Below are 27,441 nucleotides of genomic sequence, written 5' to 3'. Positions count from 1 at the left end.
ATTTGTCCGAAAATCTGCTTTAGAATCGATTCAAATTCGTGTCTTGTCCCATATATCTTTAAAATCTTTCGTTCGAAATTAATGGACGAAAAATCGAAAGATGGCATTTTAAGTACTCGTCCTTCGCTTTTTTTCCACCGTTGAAGAATAAAATTTACGATCCAGCGAACAACCACGCGAGTGAGAAAATTGCAGCGCGAATAATTGCCGTTCACCTACTTAAAAAAAGAAACGAGTTCGAAAAAAGAACATGGCTACTTGCCACTTTGCACCCGTAAAAATTATTATTACGATTTTTTCTTCAATCGTGGAAGAGAACGAAATTGCACAATGCCGTGACACAGTTCCACGTCATATCGTGGCGCATCCTGTTTACGAAACTTGGTCCACATAGTCGGCAAGTGGAGTTCTTTCGACGCTTGACATTAAAAGTCACGGTGTTCGTGCAACCACGTCCCCGTCACGTCAGGTTGACGGATCGGCGTGCGCACTCAGGAAATTAGGCAATTTCCGGCCTGTGCTCGCTCGTGTCTGCGTTTAATAGGGGCACCAGTTACCAGCTCTCTCGGCGGAGGAGGCGTCTAGGTGCACTCTTCCACGCCAGACGGCCGTCCCACGCGGATCGATCGATGCGCCCTCGTGCTCCTCGCCACTTTCGAACGCATCGCCATTTTTCGAAACACGTTCGTGCACCTGCCAAAGAATCAGCCCTCCCTCCGCGCCGAGAAATTTCCGTTTCACCATTTTCTCTATGACAGCAAACACGTCAGAGTTCAGAGAAGTATTATTAAGCATTATCGGACCATTTGTTTCAGTCTTTCGTGCCTTCGCCTACGTTTCCGCCTTTCCGTTCGTCAACTCGTCACGCTCGCAGCCTGCACAATACGAAATTATTCGATCATTCCTACATTCGAAATAATAATTCTCCGAAATAATAATTCTCTATTGAAGATTTGACAATTGAGTTTGAGTTGAAATTTAAAATTCTGAAAAAGAAGGAAACCATTAGAGAAAACTTTCATTTCTTTTAACTACGATTGAGGAGCACCGATTCCTCTCTCGATTCCACAAATATACGTACACGTTGAGGTGCGCCACAACATCACCTCGAATCCTTCCCTTAAATTCTCCTCGATATCTCGGAACGAAGCCGGCGAAACTGGTAGCTTATTCAGGCTGCCCCTCTCCCTCCCCTCCCCATCCAGCCTCGGGAGTGCAAGAAACAATTCCGCCGCAACATATCCTGCCATTACCTCGGCAACACGTGATAAAACGTAAGGGAAGGCTAGGTACTATCCGTGGCGGGTAACTATAATCTGCGACAGTGTCGTGCAGCCGGGATCGTTAGAAAAGGCGTAATGGAGCCCTGTGCGCACGGTGGTCGGTGTTGATAGCCCGGTATGGTGAGAGCGAATCCCGGGGTCACCCAGAGGGTCACTAATGACATACGCAGACCCGGCACACGCACGCACACACGCTTCTTCACGAGCCTCCTCGGTGGAAACCAGTCCTTCGCCCGATCCCTCTCCGCTCCTGCGACTCTGTTATAGATTGCGATCGAATATCGTGCCGGATTCGCTTCTCATTTCTCTCCCGTTTCTCTCTCTTTTATTTCTATTTTTTTCTCTCTCTCTCCCCCTCTCGTACCACCCGTTTCGATTTATATAGAAGCGTTGGGGGATAGGTTGTAGATCTGGTTTTAATTGTTTCTAGCCAGGATTTCTGTTTGTTCCAACGCGTATATGATTCGATAACACGAAACGTTCTCTCTATGTTCCAGTTCGTGGATTTCACAGAGACACGCAGAGAGTTTTTTTTCCCTTTTGGTAGATTTTAGGCGAAACGAAGGAAAAGGTCGATGGAGTAACACTTGGAACGCGCAACTTACCTTCACCGGGCAAATACAAATCCCACACTGCATAATTTCACCAGGGGCAATCTCCGTTCCTCTCTCTCCGAGCCACGAAAACGAGAGGGGGAAAAAATCGAAACAGTTACCCCTTTTTTTCCGGATCATTTAGTCGAAGCTTCGAATGGAAACCGCGTTACACGATGCCGCGGCGTCTCTGCAACCGCGTTCCCAAATTTCCGAAACAACGGGCCGTGCGTGCGTGTGCGAGCACGAGTCGTCGTCCGCATCCCCACCCCTTCGCGCTCACAGAGGATAAATGCCAACGCGCGGAGAGAGAGAGAGAGAGAAGCGAGAGGAGAGAGACGACGCGGCTGCAGAATCGTGCGCGCATCCCGTACGAAACGCAAACGCAAAAGCGAAACGCGAATTGGCCTCATCAAAGCGAGCAAACAATGCCGTGGATGCCGCCGATGGCTCAACAACGTGTGGTTAGCCAAATCACCGTACGGCACGTAGCACACCGATGCGCATCGAATGCCGAACAATGCACGATCCGCAACACCCGCCTCCCCTCCCTCCCCTCTGCCGCCTACCGCCTCGTCGCAGTTCCATTATTGGAAGGCGATGCGCGTTTTTCTCCAATACCTCCCCGATAACCCCGTGTTTGCTCTTCACCTGACTCGAGACGCCACCTCGGGATAATCATAATCTCCTCCGAGAGGAGGAGAAGGCGCGAAGAAGGAAGTTTTCTCCCTCCCGAGAGGCATTCGTTCCGTGGTGGCCGGTGAACCGTGACTCTCTTCCGGAGCCGTAACTCGTGGCGAGAGGCAGCTTGGACCAGGCGCGAGCCACGATAATCCTCCTTTTGTTTGTTTCGTTAAGCGCTTTATGGGATCCCGCGTCGATAAAGAGGGAGGGGAGGCGGGATTCCGGTTGATCCTGGAAAGATGTTTCTGAAAAGCGCGTTCTGGAAAGTGTTGAAAATTAAAATACGACGATCGATCCAGGGATGATCGAGAGGATTCGAGTGGGAAAAAGGAAAAGAGAAAAAAGGAGGCGAGGAGAAAAGCTCGAGGAGAGAGAGATCGGTTAAAGGCAAATACCGCGCGGACTCCCCGCGTGGCGACCCCGGCTGAACTTCTAGGCAGTCGTCGCGGGGGGTCCTCTAACGAGCCGTGCAATTAACATTTTTATTAGACGGTGCGCGAACCAGGCGATCGTCTGGGCTGCTCCACATGCGCGTCGATACGACGCGCTGGACGGCTCCTTCCTTCCATCCATCCGCGAAATTAATCGAAACCGTGCCACTCTCGCTCCGAGATCCCTCGCAACACATCGCCTCTCCACCGTGCACCGTACACGTGGCTAAATTATTGGACGATTATCGATACGCCATTATTCTATCCTCTATTGGACGTGATCTATAATTACGTCTCGAAATCGTCGCCAATTTCTCCCCTCCCTTTTCGTAGGAAAAAGGAACACACTTCGTTTCGAATAATAAACGTTTCGTTCTTCCAATCTCCGGGAAAAAGGGTCAACCACCGCGTTACAGAGATTCGCAGACGGCGAATGCCCCCGCCCCCGGTTCGTTCCACTTCCTTCCAGGTTAGCCCCCTCCCCTCTTCGAAAAAAGGAACGGAAGGCCGCGAGTTTTTCCTACCAGGCAGCCTTTCTTCCTTTTTTCGTCGGCGGTCTGGCAACCTTTACCATCATCCCTTACGAATATATACACGCACACACACACATCTTTATCCTCACGCACGAAGGTTCGAACGTGAGCTTGTATCGGAAGGAGGCCCGACTTTTTTGCGACTTCACAGAGTCAACAGAGGAGGAGGCGGCGGAGGAAAAAGGCCGCTTCGATCTCTATCCAAGGGGGTTGCCTCCCTTTCAGACGGATCTCTTCCCGTCGAGGTTACGAGAAAGGGCAGAGATGCAACGCATTTTGTTTTTAACCATTCAGACGGCTAGTAGACCGCGGCGGCCGACTTAGGCGAGGCGAGGCGCACACACGCGCCGCCGTACAAACGAGGATATCGCGAGGACCGAGGAGCCGCGGGCGGGGGAGTCGAAGCATTGAAACCATTGAGGCGGTCGAACCCCTCGCTGCCGCCCGCACCCACCGCCGTCCCTTCCTTTTATACATGTTTATATTCGCCCGGGTTTTAGGCGCAGAAAACTAAAAAGCTAATTTACTTTAAAAGTATCCGTGCGCGCTCGCGATCCCGGAGGAGGGGGGCGCGCCTCATCAAACGGGCGCCTTTTCAAAAGGACCCCCTCTCCCTCTCTCTCTCTCTCTCTCCTCTCCTCAGGGCTAATGCAGCCAGCGACAGATTGGCGGTTCGAGCTCACTCTCTCTCTCCGTACACGCGGTTGGTTGGGCGAGGCGGGCGAATGGTCATTTCGCTGATAGCTGGAAACCGATAGCGAAAATGTGTCCAAACGCGTGGCCCCCGCATAAAGACGTTTCTCCGCGCGGATATATATGGGATGTGTATGGCGCGTACAGAGCCCCGGATTTTAAACCGGAGAGGGCATCGAAACCCGCGCTTCAATGCCTCCTCCAGTGACTTTATTCCTTAATTAATGGGAACCCCTCCCGTATTCGACGGGAGCAAGAGGAGGAGGAGGATGATGGGATGAGTCGTTCGTTTCGAGAGGTTTTTGGAACTGAGCTATCCAGATTTTATTATTCATTATGTTGCCAACATTATTTCCTATTTGTTTTTCTTAGATAGATCGGTTGTTTTGTAAACAGATAATATATTCCTTCGGCAAAACTCGTATATATTTATTGTCTTCAACTCAACAGTTACTTAACGCGAGATCTCTCCTTATGTAATTCTGCGATCGGCTGATCTCAATTTCGAGAATTACATCCTCAGCCGTATCTCCTCTCCCCGTTTCCAGTCTATGATAGAAATTTGAAGGATATAGAAAGATATTACGGAGGCAAAGTTAACCCGTTTTAACCGCAAAGAGAACAAGAGAGATCCTGTTCCGGCACAAGTCCTCGTGAAAACACGGAAGGAGGTCGATTCGCGTCACGAGTCGCGGATTTTTCGCTCGACGAGCGCGCACAGGAATTGCAGTTGCCTGCGGGACGACATCTCTCTCTCTATTTTTTTTCCGCCACACTCACCGGTGTTACATAGTCGACGCGTTAAACGCGCCATTATACTTGTAAATTCCGAACAATTAGCCGTAATCAAGCACAGGAAACCATCGCAACTGGGTACGCAATTATTTTTAAATAAGATTCCGCCGGACTGTTTCGTAGGACTTGGAACGACCGTGATTATTAATCCCGGCGAGAGATCGTTAGGCAGATTACACACCGGACGCGGTTGCGCGCGGCTCGGTCCCCTCCGCATCTGCGTCGTCCGCGTAAACTGAGCCGATACTCGAGCCGAGCGGTTTCCCTTATCGCTTGTTGTTATTGGCTCGAAAAATAATCCGTTTCTCTTCGCCACCTAGCGAAACTTTCGGAAACGTTGACACGGAATGTTCTTCGCATCGAGTTTGTTCAAACGTGGAACAAATTGTTTGAAAATTGTTACGTGAGAATTATTTATCGGAATGGTAACACGCACCGTGTTTCCAGTCGGAAGGATAAGTAATAAGAAATTAATTTATTTATCGCCAAATTTATTCATCCTTTCTAACACTGGAGTGTAACGATTTTTCCACAACATGTATAAATATTTTATAACTTGTTCCGCTTCCTTATCCGCTGCGGATGTTTATGAAAAATAAAATTCTTATGAGCGTAAAGAAATGGAGCTTAAATAGGGATACGTTATTCTTGAAATATATATATATGTTCCACCTCGAAAAATATTTCTTCTTAATCACCCTTGCTGCATTTCCGCTGCGCTAAACCCGACCTATAATTATACCTTTAACAAACATCTTCCTCAAACATCGCGATAAACATTGTTTGTTTCGAAAAATGCTCGCTGCACGAAAATACTTGCTTCCATTTCGAAAAATTTCCACTCCTTGCCACGTTTCCGCTGCACTTCAATATACCAAAATATCTTTGACAAATATCGGGATAACTCGTTTGAAAATTTCCCATTTTCGTACCCTTCTTCCCATCGTCCCCAAACCGCTCTCTCTCTCTCTCCGTCCCCGTTCCGTCTCGCTAACGAGCGCCGCTCCACGAATAATTCATGGATCCAAGAAAGTGGCAAGTAATTGCATCCTACCGCGCCGCTTCCGCGCGATCCATCCGCCAATATTGACGCTAATTACAATGCGATACGTGGTGGCGTCTTAAATTATCCGCGTTATGCGACCGGTCTCCCCCCACTCCTGCATTTTTATGGCCCGTTTTCGAGCCACGCCGCTAATTTTCCCCCTTCATTTGCGGACAGCAGGTTCTAATGATTTTTGATCGTTCCATCAGGGGCCTCTCTTTTTTCCTTTTGTCGCGTGGCTCGACACGGAAGAAGGAGAAAAAGAGGGAGAAGAAGAAGAAGGGTCTTTTGCCTCGAGACGAATGATCACGATCGATCCGATACCGAATCGATTCTTTTCTTTTTGCGAGATTCGAGATTTATTTCTGTGCCAGTTTTACGATCCTTGATTAATTCTCGTTGTATTTTATAATATTTATTTATGGAGTTGATCACGTAAGGATATATGTGCACGTAAAGTCGTTGTCGTTGTACGGATATTGTTTGCAATTATAATATCGATTATTAAAGAAATACGTCGAAAGCTGTCCGATTTGATATCTCTCCGATTCAATCGGGGAAAGTGGGTGGCTGAGATATTTTCTCAGGGTTGGAAAAAAGGAAGGAAAGGAAAAAAAGAGAGGAAGGAAGAAAAGCAAAAGCGGAGGAAACGAACTATCCAATCCTCCGGCTCCGGCTTAGTCGCGAGAAAAAGCAGGAAAGGGGCGCAAAAACCCGCGAGCGGACGGAACTCTCTGTCACTGTTGTCCGCCGCGATCGAGCCAATCACCCGAACAGCCGTCGAAACTTTTAATCGACGGCTCCGGCCGTCTCGGCGTCTCTGGATGACGAAGTGACCCGACCCTCGCCGACTTTCGTCCCCCTCCCCCTCTTGGAACGGGGCTAATTTCGCAAAAACGTCCTTTCGCGAAATTGAAATCAGCCAGACAGACCCTTTTTGATCTTCTCTCGCCCCGGCTGGATACACCGGTCATTGAGACGAGTTGATCGAACCGATGTCAAGGATCGTGATAATATTACGTAGCCGAATTTTTCTACGTTTAAAATTTTTATACGGCTCGTTATTATTGATTTAGTATAATTTTCTGATATGGATTTAATTTCCAGATATTATATATTTCTCTTTAGTCGTAAAACCTCGAATTCGTTGAACATTTTTAACGTAATTTTAAAGTAGGATATACTTTTATTATCGTAAAGCAAAACTATCGAACTTGGCACAGTCTTTGCCAATTTGCTTATATTGGTTTCGAGAACTCTCGAGATTTTAGCGCATAAAATTTCGCGAAATAATATATATATCTCCGTTGAAACGTTGGAGAAACGTTTCGGTTGATAGACGTCTTCTCCTCTTTAATGTCGGCGAACCCCATGGACCGAAATATCGATCCCACAGGCCGAGCATACCCCACAGTTCTGAATTACCCCCTACGTAGGAAAGCAGCATGACGTCACGCCACATATCCCTTTTCTAGGTCAGTATGCCGATTTTCCTATCCCAGCTCCCATTAATTCCCCCCTCCCAACTGGTTTAAACCCAACTATTTTTCATCCATGTCCATTGCCTCGTCGCGTGCTACAGAATTCGAATTTCCATCCCTCGTTTCGAAGCGGAAAATACAGAGGAATACCTCGATTCAAGTTTGAGCGCGTCCGTTTCCCGGTACTGGAAGATCGATAAACGAAGCTTTCGTATTATGGACGACGATCGATTTCCACTCTTCTCGGTGCACGTTTCGAGAATCGAGATCGATCGACGCGGCCAATTTTTTTTTTTTTACTTAAACTCGACTTCTGCTTCGAGGCGGAATTATTGACGGACCTTTCACGGTATAGCGAGAACAAAGTATCGAAGAGGGGAGTCGTCGAATCGAATGCTCGTTTCGCTTATTTCGGTGACTTCGTGTAAGACGGTAGAAGGATAACCGGTTTCAACGAGGTGGATCTCGAACGAGATCTCTTTCCAAAAGTATATATATATATATATACGCAACGAAATGCGAAAATTCGTCGAGGACGATGAAGATACGTAGGATAAGGTAATTGTTAAAATTACTTCATTGTGGATATCATTTCGAGGCCGTTGATGCGAGCCTTGATGTATCATTACCGCGAGCACGTGTAATTTTCGTTACATTTACATATCGTAGATACGATCCTGTTTATTTGCAAATTGAGGTGAAAGCTTGTTATAATGTTATAAATCGAGCGTAGAAAAAAGAACGTAATTCCTTTAATCGAATCATAATTAGTAATTACAACAACGTGGAAACAAAACACGAGTAATTATAACTCACGATAATTATAATAAATAAAGAGTCGAGAACTTGGCAAGGAACGACAAGAGGGGAGAAGGGTGTCTTTGGCGTGAGAGGACAAGGGTGAAAGGAGAAGTCGAGGGTTCGAGGGCCGGGAACCACTTGGAAAGAAATCTATTGCATCCGTGTTGAACCCGTGAGGGGCGAGTGTGGGCTCAAATGACACGGAATAAAAGTAATGCCCCGCGATACACACCGCCCTCGCCCCGACAACACTCCCTCCACCCCCCTCTCCTCCTCTCCGCCCGCCTTGGAAGCTCGAGGGTTCCCGGTGGGAAGCGAGCAATCGATATCCGGGATAAGAAATGTCTGCTCCGCGGGCCCTCCCTTTCCTTCCCTATCGGCGATTATTCCACGATACAATGCCCACTGTTTCGCGATCCTGACGGTTGCTTTTGCGATTGTGAGGGTTGTTAAGAGGGTCGTTGTTCGTCGAGCGCGCGTCGAGTTTGTTTAGATGGTGGAATTTTCGTGGACGTTTCAAGGAGAGGTGTCGTCATGGGAGAGGGAAGGAGAAGGGCGTGGAGAAGAGAGTCGTAATTCTCTTTTCACGGTGGTTATGGGTGTTTTGTGGAAAGTGGAAAGATCGATTGAAGATTCGAGGAAGAAGAGGAGAAAGATTTTGCGGAGAGTAAATTTGTTTGACACGGTGGTGGATCGTCACGTCGGTTTTTAAAAGGTTATTTTACTCGAAAGGAAAATTCTATCGCCGAGAGGAATGAGAAGTGTGCTTCCGTTAATAATTATATCGTGCAATGAAAAGTAACGTCTTACCATTTCTTGGCAAATATTGGATGTTACAGGGAGCAAATATCGTTTGTTTCGATGTTTATTGTTTTGGATTCGTTTATTGCTCTTGGCTATCCTTTTCTTATTATGTACTTAAATTGCCAGCTTTTTTAATGTGCTATTATCAAGAGGAGTTGTAACGTTACGCGTTAAACGTGGCTTTTCCACTCTTCTGAAAAGAGAGAAAAAAAGAAAAAAACGGCTGGGCCTCGATTAAAGATACCCTTGTGCGTAATAAGAGGAAAAACTTTGAAAAGTTTCAGCCTTTAGTCCCAGTCATCATATTTCCTTGATTATCCTCTAAATTTTTTAACTTTACAAGTCTTTTTAGATTTAAAAAATTTCACGAAACCGATGAAAAGTATTGATAAAATCATCAGTGCATAAACAGCTGTAATACTAACTTGGACTAATTAAAATATCACAGTCACTTTTAATCAAATATTTAAACTTCTACCTAACCTCGTCGTGTGTCTCTCATCGATCGCGACACCTTTATACTCTTCTCACGCGCGAAGACAGCCCAACGCGATGCCCTTCTCCGATCTACAATTCTCGCGAGTGATTTAACGTTGAATCGCGAACGTCGCTCGTAAAAGTCGCCTCGATCGCGGTAGGCAAATACGTCTCGCGTACACAGGAAGAGGAAAGAGGAGGGGGGCGAAGAGGAGACGGGACGGCACGGGCGGCGGAACGGTCCCACCGGTGGCAAATCTCGTAACGAGAGGCCGTATCTCGGCCGGATCTTTATAGCCGGCAATTACGCCCGGTTCCGGGCGCGCGCGGCCCGGAAAAAGCAGAGGCAAGGAGAAGCACGAGCCCCGCCACGGTGCCGAGCGTGGAATTATATAAAGATGAAAAGTTAATGGACGACGGGAGACGGCGCTGGTCGGATATCGGTCCCGCCTCAACCTTCAATCACGGATGCCCTCTTACGACGCCGGCAGCGCCACCAAAATTCGGCCGCTCGACCACACGGCATCAAATATGCAACGCGGTTTCGAATCTACGATTACGTTCACGGGCAAGAACGACTCGGGGAGAACGACGGGCGCTTATGGGACGCGGTTTGTCAAGTGGCGCTTCGCTCGTTTGATCGGCCGTTTGGGGAATATCTGGGGAAAAGTTGTGTGGCTGTACGGTTGTACGTGTGCGTGCCAGCTAGGAGTTTTTATTTTTTCGAGAGAAAGGTTATGTATTTTTATTAGGATGCTGAGTGGCGGTAAAACGCGTTTCCACGGAGCGTAATGGTTTTTGGTTATAATTGACCCTATCCCGTGTATTTTGCATTGCGTTTCCGAAATGGGAAAGTACGGCCACGGTTTTAATGTTATGTTTCTTTCTTTTTTTTTTTTTTTTTACAATGAATTATGTAAAATCATTTCGAAACATTTCAAACATTCGTTCGTTTCGTTGGATTAATATTATTCTTATTTTCCCTTGCTGCGTTTATTAAAGACAGAATACAAACGACGAATCCAGCGAACTGTAATTATCATTTTCCATTTTTTCCCACCAATTTCCTCACCGTTTTAAACACGATTATAAAGCTAACCACGTTCGTGGAATTCGCATAGTTATCGGGAAAATTTATCAAAATTTATCAGATGTCGATCGCGTCCCACGTACTAATCGCGTTTATATATCTCCTAACTCAACTCGCCCTTCTTTCCTTTTAATCCCCTTCGCGTGTAATTGCAATTCTCACGCCGTTAAAACGCCGCTTTTTCTCGCTTACCGGCATGTCAATTTCCCTAGACGTTTGACAGAGCGCGTGACGGTCGTCCAGAACGAGAGAGAGGGGGCAAGTATCAAGTGAGTAAGTACCAACCGCCATGACAGGCTAACCTATCGGAGCTGTGAATAATAAATTCGCGGGACGGTCACGCTAGCAAGGAACACCGGCTTGTCACTCGAAATGTCAGACAAGAGACTTCCATGGGTCTGCCACCCTATTAATTAATGAACCCGTCCGCCATTGTTCCCGGATAGCAAACATCTGACCCGACCGTTTCCTCGAAGACGTGCTCGCTACCGTACCGGTGCCATCGGTCGCTAATTACGCAAGAATTACCCTTCGGACCTGGGAACCGAACCCTGCGGAAAATCATCTCGGGATTTCAATTACCGACTCGATTCGTCGAGGGAAGGATTCGTTACTCGGCGTAATTCGCGTGTGCAATTCGTGCGCGAGCCGAGCACCGTGGGATCAAATTGTTACTCGAGAAGTATTAAGAGAAATTTTGACGATTCGCGGTTGTCTTTGAGTCGAGGTTAGGTTAGCTTGTTGTCGAACCGGCAGCTGCTTTCGTGTAATTCGTGCGCGGGCATCGTGGGATAAAAGTTGTTACCCAAGAGATATTAAGAGGAATTTATACGGTGATGTTTGAATTATTTTCTAAATTAGCTACGTTTATCACGTGTTTTGCATATGATTTCGCTCATCCCATCATCTTATATTTATATCGATAAAAAGTTTCCTTCTAAACGGATCCTTTATATAAAATTGATGATTCGTTTTGTTGATTTTTAACGCGAAAAGGGAGCAGAGGAAGGGATCAATCTCGATCACCAGAAGCTCGTCCACATCCTCGAAAGGGAAACTTCCGTAAGGATCGAGAGAGGAGCGACAAAGAAAGGTAAGGGACGGTGAACAAAACACGGCTCGCGATTTCAATTACGCTTTCGAGTCGCGTACTCGGCTCAGATCGCATCTAATCAGAAATTCTTCCGCCATTAGCTGTCGGCGGTGCGAGGGTAAACGGCACCGGAAACCGGATGGCTCCGCTGCAATTGCTGGGGTGCTCGCGAGCGCGATATATACGCGATAGGTCGAGGAGAGCCGATTCCTTCCAACCGGGCTTATTCAACGAGACCTTGGGACCGTCATGCGTCTCGAGCCAGCTTCCGTGAGAAACGGCGAGGACAGTGCGCCTCCGCTTGATCAACAGAGAGAGAGGGCCGAATCGGCGAGGACGCGTTCCACGTACGCTCCTTTAATGTATGCAGATTGCACCGGTGCTATTACGTGTCTCTTTCGCGCGTGTGCACCCCACGACTCCGTCGATCCTTTTCTTCGCTGCCCGTAGCTCTTCCGCCTTTTCCGCTCCTTCCCGTTGCGCTCACGTGGTTTCCTCGCCAGGAGCCTACGGTTCGTACGTGACGCGCGAGGAAAGCGCGTTACGATCCCGCGATAATTAGCCTTGATTACGGAATAATCGTTGATTATCTTTGGCCGAAGGTGAGACTCCTACGTTCCGAGTTAAATCAAGAGAGAATTGTTCGGCTTCTGTGCGCGTTTTCTCTTTAGAAAAGGGTTCAATGCGTATTTTTTCAAATTCTTTCCACAAACTAATTAATATTCGATCGATGTAAAAACAAATACAATTTCCCTTGGATAAACAAGCTCACAGCTTTGTCGCATTCGACGTTTCAATTAACCCGAATCTCGATCGTTTTCCAACCGCGCTCGCATCGATATCCCGTCAAGCTCGGGAACAGAGACACTGCTCCTTACGTCTGGAGGGGGGCGTAAGACGGTCGCCCATCGTTTGAAGCGTATAATGTCCCGCGTTTGTCAGAGGCGAGGCCGAAATACGGAGCCACGGTTGCCCTGGGCTAGTCGAGTGGTGGCGTACACCGCAGAAGAAGAGCCGCGGCAAGCCGTGAGGACAGAGACGGAGGCCAGGCCGCCGCAGATTACTTAGGTAATTGGTAAATACGAGGGTTACCTTCCAGTTTTCAGCAAGGGGTTGGAGGCTTGGATGTGAAGCCCCGAGTAAGATGCCTCGCGGCCTCTCCTCTCCTTTTCCTCCAAATACCTCGAGCCCCGGGCTGTTCCTTGTCTCCTCGCGCAGGATATTCGCTTTAAGGGGGGGAAATGAGCCTTAAAATTGTTTAAAGCGGTCGGAAGAAGGGTCCCGGAGATCCCCTTGGCGGTGTGTAGACCAAAGCCTTGGGGAAACCTCGACACTTGCCGCCACCCGAGTCTTTCTGATTCGAACCTCTTGCACGTCCGGCGATACGGTCTCTACTACCAATTTTCGATCTCGTTCTTCGGTTTCTGGGCTTGCGTTGGGGTTCACGATTCCGTGTTCAATTTTTTTTTTTTTAATTTTCTTACATTTCGTCTTCAATTTTTGCGTCTAAATATTCTAATAATAATAATATTCGATTTAGTTAACTTTTCGAAGGAATACGTTGAATTTCGTATTTAATTTTGGGGCGTGATTATTTTGTTGAATTGTTAATTGCTTGATATATTCAATGTGGATTATATCCTCTGGTGTTTTTCTTTTTCAGGTAACATTTCTAAATTTTTGTAATTTTTTTTTCGAGTCATTCTTGTAAAAACAAATGTGTATACGGTTAATTGGATTTGTTGGATTTAATGTTAGAGTTCGTGTTTAGTCTTGAAGTGAAGGTTGCAGAAACAATTTCTTACGCGGGCACCGTTCTGTTTACGTTTACGTTTACGATTGTTATATAGACAAAGTGAAGAAGAATCGTTGGTCGGCCCTGGATAGCTTAATGGTTAAAGCAGTCGCCTGGCAAGCGAAAGATCCGGGTTCGATTCCCGGTCCAGGCAAAAATGTGTGTGTTAGTACGAAAATTATATAGCCGACACTTTTATGTGATGAAAATTCGCTTCAACTTTCTTCTATTACTACAACTGTTTTTACTTGGTTGTTTCGGTACGGTTTTCATAGGATATGATTAAATAATTGATAAAACTTTAAAATATTTTTTTATCAATTGTGAATTTTTTTAAATTTTAAAATTTCAAAAATACAATTTTTACAATGCGTTTTAAACTCATTTTCTCGTTAAATGGACATTTTGTCACGAGTTTCTTCTTTTCATCTATAAAAATATATGCGCAAATTATAGAGAGAAAGAGAGAGAGAAAATTGGTTATCAACGTTTCGTATTTATCGAGGACACGACAGCGGCTTCGATTGAATCGGATTTATCACGTTCCATCAAAGGTATAATTTCTATTTTCATTCTTCAAACAAATTCACATCGATTTCGCGAAACGTCTCGAAAACTTTGAATTAAGAAGGAAGAAAAAATAATACAATATAACCTGGTCACAAATATCCGTGCATACGTAAGAAAATTTTCCCAAAAGGGAAAAATCTCGTGGAATAATCGCGGAGGAACGAAGCTCGTTCACGGATGGAAACGGAAAGGAAGGCGAGGTGGGGGGGAGGAGGGAAGGCGACCGCTTTGTAATTTCGTTTTCCTCGTCTCGGGGCTTTCGGCTCGGCCTCTTAATGAATAGTGATTAATTGCCGGTGCTCTGAGACCGACTGGCTGCCATTAAGCCCGTCAGACCCGATTCCGTCGAAATAATTACTCGGCACTCGGCCGAGCGACGAGCCGGGTTTGCACCGCGCACGCGCACCCCGACAAATCGCGGCAACCGCTCTTCCTATTCGTTCCCGAGCGTGGCTAATTTTTTAATTGCCTCGCGCCAACTTTGCCACGCTCGTGTGAACACTCGCGCGCCGCGCTCCCCGACAATGTATCGTTTTATAAAACATCCACGCGGAAACTCGGAGCCCCGCGATTAGCCCAATAGCTGGCCCACTTCCTGTGGCTACCAGGTGGCGGCACGCTCGATTTCTACGAGATCGGATCAACGATGCTCGAACGAATTTTTTTCTTTTCGATATTTTCGTTCCCGTCCAACCGTTGTAAAAGCTTGCGAAAGTTTACTCGACACGTGGATCGGTATGGAATTCTGTAAGGAGTGGAAAGTGTATTGTTTTTCTTCGCGATGGAAAAAAAATCGAAAAGAGGAGTTGATGATAAGATTGATTAATTTATCCGATCGGTAATTGGTTAACGAAGAAGAGTGATATGGAATTAAGGCCAATTAGGTTAGCTTTTGAAATAACGATGGGAGGAAAAAAAAAGGCAAATTTCGTTCGAACACATTGTTAACTCGACACGGTGTTTGGATCGCTTTCAATTACGCGTGATTGAAGTCTTAATTCTTAAAATTAACGGATTCCGATACAAGGTTTCTCAAGTACATTCCTACTTGAGAGGAAACTTATTAAAATATCTTTGCGAGAAAAAAGAAGGATGTTTTTAATGTTTGTTTTGAAGCATTTCATCGTGATCTAGCGCCGATAGATAGAACTCTACTAGAAAATAAAAGTAAGGAAGAAAAATTTCGACGACGAGTCTTGATCCCAACAATTCTCCTTCTCTCTCTTTCTCTTGGAAAGGAAGCAGTTGGCAACCAGAGCTAGACGGGAATTTTGTAAATTCAACAGATCTGAACGATTTACAGTAAGAGAAGACAGTTAATCTGATTTTTGAAAAGGCAATTATTCAGATATTATTACAGCCGTGGTGTGTTATATGCATTATTAACGACGTCGTCGGACGAAACGGAATAATTTGAACGGGAATCACCACCGTGAACGGATTTTATATTATTGTGGCTGGACAGGATGCGTTCCTCAACATTGTTCTCCTGCTTTTTAATTGCCGTTGTCGAGAGAAAGGAGGATCTCTCTCGACCCCTTTCGAGATTTTATTCATTTATTATTTCTTTGCCGTAGCAGGAACTATTAAAAATAATATAAAGTTTGATTATTTCTTAAAAAAAGTAGGACTAAAAATCGTCTCGGTGGAATAGATCTCGGAAAAGTTCGTGGAAAAATTATTTTCTTATCATCTTAGTTCCTCTCTCTGGAAAATCTTGTAGAATATCGATTTCTCCGGCGATATAGCGAAATTATAATCGTACACGATTTGGAGAGAATTTCTAAATTTTCGTTGGATATATATTTGTATCTCGGAGATTCTTCAAGCGTGTACTTGCCTGCGCCGAGGCGAGGAGGACACCGATAAATACGGCGAGAAATTTATTTTTGATCCGAGAGGAATGATGATAAAGATCGATGCGCGATTGCTAGATTTTTCCTTTAATTATTTTCATTCGATCGGGGAGGAAAAGGATTCGATCTTCTGTCTCACGTTTGAAACGAGTAGATAGATAAATTCCAGCAAGAAGGGAGCGTATGCAGATACGAAAGCACGAGGAGTGCATTAACGCTAGACACACGTGTAATGACTTCCTGCGAATCAAGCCGGAATGACGCCGAAGGGAAGCCGGGAACAATCTATTTCCTGCTAATAAATGCTCTCCAGCGGCGCATCCCAGTTATAAAACCGATGCACGACCGTGTCCTTATAAATAACCTCGCTTCCCAAAGAAGTGGTGTCACTAATTCTTGAACAAGCCTTTGGACCGAGTCTCGTTCCTTAATGCTAATCCCCTGTATCCAGGAAGGGAAGCGTGAACAATCTCGTAAATTACGAGGCGATGATTGGACGAGATGCAAATATACGAACGAATCACGCTTTCCCGATCACGTTCGACAAGAAAACGATCTAGCATTTATCTCGGTTCATAATATTTGTCTCGCGTAACGTCTTACTTATCGACGGAATCAAAGAATCCATATGTACATGTGTATAAAACTCGATAAATAAATCGACATTTTCGTACGTTCCAAAGATATTCGACGAGCGCTGTATCTGGACGAGTATAATTCGTTGGAGGCGCGTGTTCACGTTTCGATGCAAAGAAGATAATGTAAGCCGTTTCCGCAGTGGAAACGGCCGACGCTAGGCGGACCGATAGGGGGCAGTGGAAAAAGCGAGAGCGAGCAGCACTTACGTGTGTCGTTAGGGCGAAGTTCGTGGCGGCGTGAATCGTAAATAGCGGCAGCACCGTCGGATAGGGGCTCACGATCGAACGGTGTTTTATTTACGAGATGCAGCGGCCGATGATGCAGCGCCACGGCCGTATAGGTCGTTTTCCAGTCGAGCGATCGGCCGCGAGTATGAAACGCTGCCAAGGATCGGGCCCTCTCTAAATAACGCGCCGGTAATAAAAGGATAATGACCAAAGAGAGCGAGCTGGCGTGGTGCGCTCGCGAGTACACGCCGCTCACCGATATCGGCCAACCCGTGCTGCCCTCCCCGACAAATTTATATTGCTACGCCGCCGCCTGTTCGTGGCTTTCGCTAAAACGGACCCTGTTTTATGGCCGATCCTCGGAAGTCGTTACTCGCGCCAACCTCGAATTATCCGTTGCGTCCTCCAAGAGTAGTTTCCATCCCCTCGTGACGCTTCGAAACAATCGAAATTCGAGCGAACGCACTTCGATTTTACTATTTCACCATCGAAGTTCTCGCTTTTGCATTTCCATTTATCGCGCTTCCGACTGCTTTTTTCTTAATTTCTAATAGATTTCCAGTAAATTAAATTTAAGTTTCGATCTTTCGTCGCGTGTATTGAATTAATCGATAGTAAATATTCAAGTTTTTTCACAGAAACTAGAGAAGGAAACAAATCATAAATAAAAGAGAAAATGCCAGGAGTGCAATTATTATTAAAAATAATAAATACCTGTTGCTCGAAAGAGAGAGAGAGAGAAAGAGGAAAAATATTATCTGTTAAATGCGTGGCCGTTCTCATCTCCGATCGAGGGGGGGGAAAAAAATAATGGCGATCCTAGATAACGCTGGATAACGGGATCCCTCGCTCTGTTCTTTCTTTCTTTCTGTTTTTTTCCATTATTGCAGGTATTATAGAGGCCGTTCATTCAAATTTACTCCGGATTCCGAGCGGGAAATAAACTCGCATACCTGCGCCCTGACTCATGAAATTATGGCGACTCAATTAACCCCGACGCGCGTAAATTCACGCAAAAGATGCGGCCGCCTGCAAGAACTTAATCGACCTTAAGAGCTTAATGGGCAAGAAAATCGAACGATTGTCAGCGAATTGATCCCCCCTTTCACATTTTCCATGTTTGAGTCGAGGAAGATAGAGGTCAGTGAATATAAATCGGCAAATATCGTGAGAATCGTTGCTGTAGATTTGAATCGGATTGTAAATTGGAATTAGAGGCAAGTGGAATGGAACCTGGACCGGTTTAATGCTTTTGAAATATCGGGAATCGGTGGAATGCTTTGAATTCCTTACGATGAAATTGTTTTGTTTACGTAAAAGTTTCATCATCGTAGATAATATCGTTTTTAGGGAGCGATTTCTAGGTCGAGATGGATTCACGATTTGGAAAGCGTGCTCGAGATAATCACAGAGATAATGAATTTAAATTTTTAAAATTCTAAGATTCGATCAATTTAAATTATTCATAAATAATTAAATTTAATTGGGAGGATCGATAATAAACTTTATTTTAATTAAAAAATAAACATTGATTTATCAATTATAAATAAAATTATAAATTATCTCAAAGGATAATACTTTTTGACAGATCGAATTGATAAAGATGATAAAGATAACTTCTCCTACGAAAAGACTGCGATTGCAGTTTAAAATCCTTCTTTTATCCAATTGATAAAAATTTCAGGAAAAGAAAGTCAATTTTTATAATAATTTACGATAACTTAAAAATTGTCAAATCCTCAATTACAGTAAAAAAGTTGACAAAAGTTTCAAGAAAAGAAAGTCAAAGAGGAGTATACTTTTTTCTTTTAGAATATAGAATAACTTGTCAAAAATGGATTCAAGATTCTCAATTAGAAATTCTTTGCCCGACTATTTAATTCGCTCAACGAGATCAACGTCAATCGTTCTTTTGCCAGTGTATCTCACCTTCTCTCCTCTCTCTCGCGAGAAGGATGAGCGAAGAATCGTCGAAACAATTATAGAAGGAGCGACGAACAGGGTGTGCAGTATGCAATTCTGTCCGGTGCTACCGTAATTGCCTTCGAAGCAATAACGTCCCGCCTCGTGGAAAAATCCATCCTCCAAGAGGGATGAATTCGATCTCTGCTCACTCGAGAGATCTCTACGCGTCTATTTCGTTCCCTTTTTACTGGAATCGCGATTGGACAGAGAAGTTTGGAATCGCAAATCCGAGGAAAAAACGTCCTCCAAGGCTTCCCTCGTTTACATTTACACCAAACTGAGAGAAAGGGTGAAAGTATATTCTTTTCTTTTTTTTAAATAACGTGATATTTGTATGGATATAGAAGAAGAATTGTAAATTAATTTTAACTTTAGGTTTCTCAGGATTCGCATTTTCCATTGTGCTGCGATTCTATTCCTGCGAGTCTCAACGGTTTCCTTCGCGAATCGGAAAATCGCGAGTTTAGATCTCGTTGCACAATTCTCTAAAAAAGAAAACGCTGAAATCTCTTTCGATTGTGGAACATCCTGTTCTATGTAATGCCATATAGGTCTTTTAATCCACTGGATTCGCGCGATAATTTTTCCACGATGATGAAATTGCATCGGGTAATTCCCGAAACGAGTGCGTATTTCCCGATACTTAATCTCAAATTACGATCGTTAACGTGGGGGAAGGGGGCGAAAGGACCGAGAGTCGATAATGAATCGATAATGAATCTCGGGATACCAGAGATCTCGAAAATTGCATCGCGTGGACGTGCACAATCGACCGCTTCTTCGTCTCGGTACTCTCAACGTCGCTATTTTCCTTATTTCCTTTTTTTCTGCATCATCCTCCTCATAGTTTCGCGATCGTTGAACCGATATAAACTTTTTCGAATTATATCAAGCGCTAGTTGTATCAATTTTTCCAAATTTCAACAATTCGTCGTATAATTCTACGTATACATTTTCATTGAGAAATAATTAAAAAATAGTTATATATAGAAAAATGTGTTATATTAGGATTTATATATCGAGAATTTTAAAAATATATTCCCAGGATAATTTAAAAAATACGAGAAAGAAGACTAGCTACATTCAAAAAATTTTAAATCCTCCAAATACGATTTACAACAAATTTTAACTGTTCCATAATCCACAATCGTAATACACTTTGCAGAAGTATGTCCAAATGCTAGTTGGATATCATATTTCCAATTTTTCTAAATTTCAACTGTTTCACATTCTAATCATCGTATACTTTAGGTATACAGAACTCTTTCCAAATAGAAATATCAAAATTTAAAATATCATATAAAAATTGAAAATGTTACTTGAATCACATTCTCAATTTTTTTTAAAATTGTTTCATAATCCTAATCATCGTATATTCTAAATCTCTTTTCCAATTTTTTCAAATTTCAATTGTTCCACATCCTAATCATTGTATACTTTATACAGAACTCTTCCAAATGGAAATATTAAATATCGTATCAAGATTTAAAATGTCATTTGTATCTAATTTCCAATTTTTCCAAATTTCAATTGTTCCATCCTAATCATCGTACAAAGAATTCTTTCCAAATAGAAATATTAAATATCGTATAAAAATTGGAGATGTTACTCGAATCTCAATTTTTTGAAATTTCAATTGTTCCATAATTCTAATCATCGTATATTCGAATCCCATTTCCAATTTTTTCAAATTTCAATTGTTCCACATCCTAATCATTGTATACTTTATACAGAACAACTTCCAAATGGAAATATTAAATATTATATCAAGATTTAAAATGTCATTTGTATCTAATTTCCAATTTTTCCAAATTTCAATTGTTCCATCCTAATCATCGTACAAAGAATTCTTTCCAAATAGAAATATTAAATATCGTATAAAAATTGGAGATGTTACTCGAATCTCAATTTTTTGAAATTTCAATTGTTCCATAATTCTAATCATCGTATATTCGAATCCCATTTCCAATTTTTTCAAATTTCAATTGTTCCACATCCTAATCATTGTATACTTTATACAGAACAACTTCCAAATGGAAATATTAAATATTATATCAAGATTTAAAATGTCACTTGTATCTAATTTTCAATTTTTTCAAATTTCAATCGTTTCCATAATCCTGATCCTAAATCCTAATACGTATACAGAACTATATCCAAATTTCAATTATTCAATTATCACAATCTTAATCGTCATATACTCTAAATGCTAAATCAAATTTCCAATTTTCCCAAATTTCAACTGTTCCACATCCTAATCATCGTATAAAGAATTCTTTCCAAATAGAAACATTAAATATCGTATAAAAATTGGAGATGTTACTCGAATCTCAATTTTTTAAAATTTCAATTGTTCCATAATTCTAATCATCGTATATTCGAATCCCATTTCCAATTTTTCCAAATTTCGACTGTTCCACAATCCTAATAGTAATATACTTTATATTACTATTATACACAACTTTTTCCAAATGGAAATATTAAATATCGTATCAAAATTTAAAATGTCACTTCTAGTATCACATTCTCAATTTTTCCAAAGTCCAACTGTTCCATAATCCTAATCATCGTGCATTCCCATCGAATCCCATTTCAATCGTTCCATAATCCTAAATCCTAATACGTATACACAGAATACATACATCCAAATTTCAATTATTCCACAATCTTAATCGTCATATACTCCAAATGCTAGATCAAATTTCCAATTTCCCCAAATTCCACGATCCTAATTCTCCATAACACGTTTCCCTTGAGAAATAAAATTAAAAAAAACACGTTATAAAACCCTTACCCATCCTACACCTTATCCATTTTCACCTGTCCACAAACAGTTCCATACCAAAGATAAAAATATACCTCAAAGCACAAAAGAAAGAACACCAAACCCTGCACCCTGCCCCCATAAAAATCCAAACCACCGTACATCCTACGATATCCCATCGAATCTCACGCGTGGTGAACCGGCTCGATCGCATCCCTCCCCTCCCTGGTGGCGCGGATCCTCGGTGGTCGTCACGGGCAGGACGTTAAAGGGAGGCCGCGGCAATTGTCGGCGCGGTGGGCGCGGCCCGTTCTCCACGGGGCCCGAGAGGTCGGTCGGGGCCCCGGCCGGACTTGGGAACCCGGCCGATTGTCGTCGCTTCGCGGCACCGCTCCTCGCCCGAGCACGCACTCTCTCGTCTCGGTGCGCGCCGCAACCTGCGATTACCTACCTGGACGATTTTCAGATCGGTAGCGGCCGGCATTTTTTCGCACGGTGCTTGCACCACCTCCCTCCCTCTCCCTCCCTCTCTCTCGTTCCTCTCTCGGGAGGGACACGGCCGAGGAATAGACGTAAACCGGGTGCGCGAGGGAGAGGGAGGGTAATTGCCTTGCCCGTTCTCTCCCTGCTGTACCACATTGTGTGCGTGTACCGACCGGCCGTCGCCTTTTTTCGCGCCGTTCCCCTAAATGCTCGAGCTGCTTTATTTATACCGCGGATTCCTCGGTAATCGCAGGGACGTGAGCAGAGGGGGAGGGAGAGGGGAGTGTGTCGTTGTTTCGCGAGGATTACCGCGTGCTGGTAATTTTCCGCGAGGATATTGAATATGTGGGAATATGTAGTGAGAGGGAGGGGGAAGGATAGGGATAGGGATCGCGAAGGAGTCGATCGATCGTTTTTCTGGTTTTTTGAAGGAACGAGGCTTTTCTTGAGGGGGGAATTGTTTCCTTGTGCGTTCGATTGGGATTGGAATTTTGAGAAAGGGATATAAGATGAAATTAATTAATTTCATTTATCTGTGCAATGGTCTAATTCTGTGAGAGTTTGAGAGATTCGATGCTTGGACGCAAGATAAAGGAATTTTGAAGCGGTATTATTTTAGCGAACGTTTCTATTTATCCAAATTTTTATTTATCCAAACGAACTCTTACATTTACCAAAAGTTAAGATTTACTTAGAGATCCTTGGAAAGAGATTAAGAAATTATCATAAAGAGAATTCTTCCAGTAAATATTTAGATTTCGAACAGATTCGTAGAAAAAATAACATCATCGACTCGTTTTCACAATATCAAGGCGAATCAAGCGAACAATTAAGCAACCGTCTTGCAGAGAGAAATTCATTCGTTCCAAAATTTCACAATATAGTGGACAATGAATAATGAGACGAAGAATCGAGCAACTAGTGTGCAGATCGAGTAGAAAAAAATATTAAAACGATCCTCCAATATCGAGCGAAGCAGCTACCGTAAAACGTATAAAGAGAATTGTTGGAGAGAATTGGAAAGAATTGGGGGGCGAACGAAGAATTAAGAAGCTAGCCATAGGCTGTTTGGCGAAACTCTGCAGGATTTGTGCGCAGTGGAGAGAGAGAATTCTTGCGGAAGCAAAGAGACTGAAAGAGGTGGAGATCCGGCCCAGACTTGGCGGACGGTGAAAGCCGCGAGTACGAGCGTTGCGGAGCGCAAAATAGCACGAGCGATGCGGTCGGCGTCCTTTGCCACGAATTTCTCTTTCACTTTGAACCACCACCTTCTTCCACGGATTTGTTTCTCGTCTCTAGCCTCCGATATACCCGCGCGAGTCTCCCAATGGAGAGGGAACGGCTCTAAACGTCTGCTAACCGAGAATTGCCATTTATTCCAGATCTGTGATCCTCGCACGAAACTCTTAATGTTCATCCTCTAACTTTATGTATACACGATCTCGAAATTTCCTTTTATTTGAACATTGATATACAATCGATCATTCTCCTATTTAATTAGTTACGAGGGATTGCATTTTTATCAATTTTTTAGCATGCCTAAAATTTCCTAATTTTCAACAAATCCACGTGTATGTTGCTCCAACTACGTTGAACGAACGAGAGGTAGAAATTTATTTAGCTTGCTAATTAAAAACTTTCCACAAAGGGAAATTCAATTTCACACCGGCCATGCTCAAATCACTGTGGCGCAAAAAATTTCTATTCCAACTCTTCTCTTCGCTCGCTGAAAAACAAATCCTCCTTATTTTTTCTCTTTTCGATCCATCCTCGAATGCTCTTTCACCGATTTCGTTCCTCCTTCCTTCTCCTTTCTTCGACCGATCGAAGGAAATCGAAGAAGGACGGGGGAAAAGCGGGGAGGAGAGGATCGTTCGTTCGTAAAATTCGTTGCCACTACCGGGAAACGGGCAGAGCGCAGCCTGTAATTAGCACTTGACGATGCATTAGCGCGGTCGTCTCTCCCTCGTCTCTCCCTCGTCTCTCCCTGGTCTCTCCCTCGGGGAGAGAAACGCCCTTGCAATAAAGTTGAAATGACCGACGGCTCTTCGTCGTTGCTCTTGGAAAACTGAGGCTGGGAGGGGAGAAATCTCTTCTTCTCGTGAAACGAGCTTTCTTTATCTCTGCACGTTGACGCCCCGTGTCGTTGGATGGCAGAGTGATGTACGGGGAAATACGCGGATCATCCAGTGATTTAGGAAGAGGATGTATCATAATATTCAGTTATTATGAGAATGATGCACGTGAAATTGTATAAGGAGTGATCTTGAATTTGAGATAGAACTTCTTCATCTTCGCCGATGATTCGAAGCAGTGTTCGATATTTTGTAGAGATTCAGTGGACGATGATGATAACGCGTGTATTAAAAATTATTGTCGAAGAAAGTTTCGACGTCCAGAATGATTTTATTATTTTGAATGTACTATAATAACAGATATAGTTACTCGCGAGAATCGTTTTACAAGGAGTGATCTTTGTAAATTCGAATTACATTTTTGTACCTTCGCCGATGATTCGAAGCAGAATGTTAAATGTTTGGTGCATTTTGTAGAGATTCAATGGACAATGATGATAACGACGTGTATTTGTATTAAAAGATACGCAGAAGAGAGTTTTACAATCGCGGTTGCCTTTATTTATTCTTATTGAATATCGTTATTCCACCCGATCCGTATCGTTTCAGATAGCGAGCCGAATGAAATAAAGTTAAATAAATGAATATCACGGAACCGTTCCCCGGCTATTTTTATTTCAAACGAAGCAATTCAATCTCGGTCTCGTTGTTACGTCAATACAGTAGCGTGAATTACAGTAGAACACTCCCATTATCCGAAACTTACTAAACCGAACCGAATCTACTATTCCGATGTTTCGCTATCCAAACGTTTCATTATCGGAATAAAGCTAAATTTCCTTCGTTACTTTAATACGAGATCGATGTTATATGCGCTCTTGGTTGCATTGCCGCTGTTATTAAAAAAAAGAAAAAAGGAACGAGGAGTGTTTCGAAAGTTGTAATGGTCTTGACAAGGAAATTTGAAAAGGAAAATCTCGATTTCAATCCTCGATAACGACGTTTCGTTACGTGGAAACGTGGATTGTTTTAGCTTAATTAATTAATCCAATTCGGATAGTACGCACGAAAGATTTGGGAGAAAGTTAAATTCGCGGAATACAATGACTACGTCTCTGCTCTTTCGAATCATCAAAATCAGAAAAGAACTATAAGGAACTGCATTGTAAAACAAATTCATTCAAACATTCCACGTGAATCGTACGTTTTTACGAATCGCATTACCACGCAAAATCACCAAATTATACGAAACGCCGCTACACGAAAGAAAGATTCTTGCGCGAAACGGGGTAATAATTTTCAACTCGATTTCTCAAAGTTACGTAAAAAAAAAAAAAGAAAAAATCTTCTTACTTCTATTAATTAATACCAATCAGGATAAAATCACCAAAAACGTCCTTCTTCTCCAAACATCCAATTCCAAGATAATCGAAATAATCGGAGAATCGGGCAAGATTGGAAAAGAGTCCAAATCCATCCATCCTAGCCGTGTTATACTAAATATACAAGACCGGAAATTATCGACTGGGGAGGAGAAAGGATGGAGAGGAGACGGGGTGTAAATCGGTGGCGGGCAAGGTCGTCCAAGGGGAACACGGTCTAGGAGATGGTATTCGGGGGCATCCCGCCAACGCTGACCGTACTTCATTACCCGTGAGGGCCAGCGAGGCTCACGGGTCATCCGTTATCATTTTTACAACTGCCGCCATTCAACAATGTCGAATAAACTCCGTTAGGTATTGCGGCCTCGGCCCGCAAGGGGATCTCCAGAAGAGAGGCCGCTTTTAAACCTATCGATCGGGGGGAGGCGAGGGGGTCTACGCTTAATCGGACGATTCCCTTCCAATTTATCGTCTTCTCTCGTCTTCTTCTTCGCACGCGTCGATAAATATTTTTTCGATCGTGTCGAATCGAAATTTCACGCAGCTCAATGGAAGTTCATTTAATTCGAAAAAGTATGAGCAACGTGATCGTCAAAGTGTCGGATTGAGAGTTCATATGGTTTCGAAACTCGTACAGAATTTTACATTTTGTTTAAATATATAGTAAAAATATATTTCGCAAGGATCATTTTTATATACACGTCGATCGGGACAAGATCCGTGCGTGGACGAGCGAAGAGGGCGATGCGTGCGCCACCTCTAACGAAGCGAGAACAACGAACTGCTCTCGTCTTGCTCCCCCGCCCTTTCGCTTTCTCTGTGTGCGGAGTCATTCGTTACGAGGCCGCGAACAAGAGCAATAAACGTGTCGGAGCGCAGTAACGGGTGATACGACGTGAACTCCCCCCTCCCTCTCAGCTTCGCTTTATAGGTCTACTTCGCCACGACTCCCCCGAGACTCGATTTGTCAACTCGTTAGTGGAGACTCGTTTAACCCCTGTCTCGTCCTGCTGACCTCCCTCCTCTTACGTGTTTTCGTTCCGCGATTACGCGTATCCTTTCCAAGTATCGGAGGATTCACTTTTTGTTCTTTCTTGTATAATTTATTCGAAATTTTTGGAACAAATTAGATTATATTAATAATAAAATATTCGTCGCGACACCCGTCGAATTAATCTTAGTTTGGTCTCTTTATTTCGTGCTCGTTCCGATTTATCGCAGTTTAAAATTCTATCTGAATTGAAATTAGCCTTCGAAACGGTTGAATCCCCCGCATAACGTTGTACTCGATTCTACAAGTTCTAGCTCGATTCGAACTTGGACAAACTGTCGGCACGACGGAACGATCGGGGAGATACGTTCAGAGGGTTGCTCCAGTTATAACGCCCCCGTAGTGGCACGGTGACGGATGTCGGAGCTCGGCCCATTACACGGAATAGAGAGCCATTGGTCACTCCGGCGGAACGTAGGTCAAATTGACGAATGGTAATGAGTTCGCCTTGTTAGAGCGACTGCTGCGCGTTCGTTCCTTCACCCACCCTCCCTCCGTGCCGGAATTAAACTTCGATACGGAAGAGCCGCACCTGCGAGGAGAGGGCTGCAGCCCACCACGATTCATCGCCGATGCAGAGATTAACGAGTCCTCGGGATTAACGGCGCGAAAAAGCGGCCTCGATTCCCTCTCCAAATTACCCGATGCAGTGCACCGTTTTTTTAATCCGATGACTTCTTTTTCCTCTTTCTTTCTTTCTTCGTCGAGAACTGTTTGGCAGATCGATGGATTTAAAGGGGATTTAGATCGATCCCGTTTGGAAACATTGCGATTTCTTGGAAGATTCAATGTCTCTCGAGCAATGTTCACGAATTTTTACACGACAGATGT

At 43.8% G+C, this 27,441-nt stretch overlaps 1 protein-coding gene and 1 non-coding gene across 2 annotated transcripts in view; both read left to right on the top strand.

The window, feature by feature from the left end:
• LOC107994142 (ELKS/Rab6-interacting/CAST family member 1-like) overlaps positions 1 to 27,441 on the top strand; it is a 234,992-nt gene that overhangs the window by 5,861 nt on the left and 201,690 nt on the right. The gene's annotated exons all lie outside the window — the stretch shown is intronic.
• Positions 13,680 to 13,752, top strand: Trnaa-ggc (transfer RNA alanine (anticodon GGC)). The gene has a single exon. It is a non-coding gene; the product is annotated as a tRNA-Ala (tRNA).

Source organism: Apis cerana, linkage group LG6 (genome assembly GCF_029169275.1).
Source record: "Apis cerana isolate GH-2021 linkage group LG6, AcerK_1.0, whole genome shotgun sequence".
In the NCBI taxonomy this organism is placed as follows: domain Eukaryota; kingdom Metazoa; phylum Arthropoda; class Insecta; order Hymenoptera; family Apidae; genus Apis; species Apis cerana.
The sequence above is the reverse complement of the archived record's forward strand: the minus strand, read 5'-3'. Positions and strand labels throughout refer to the sequence as shown.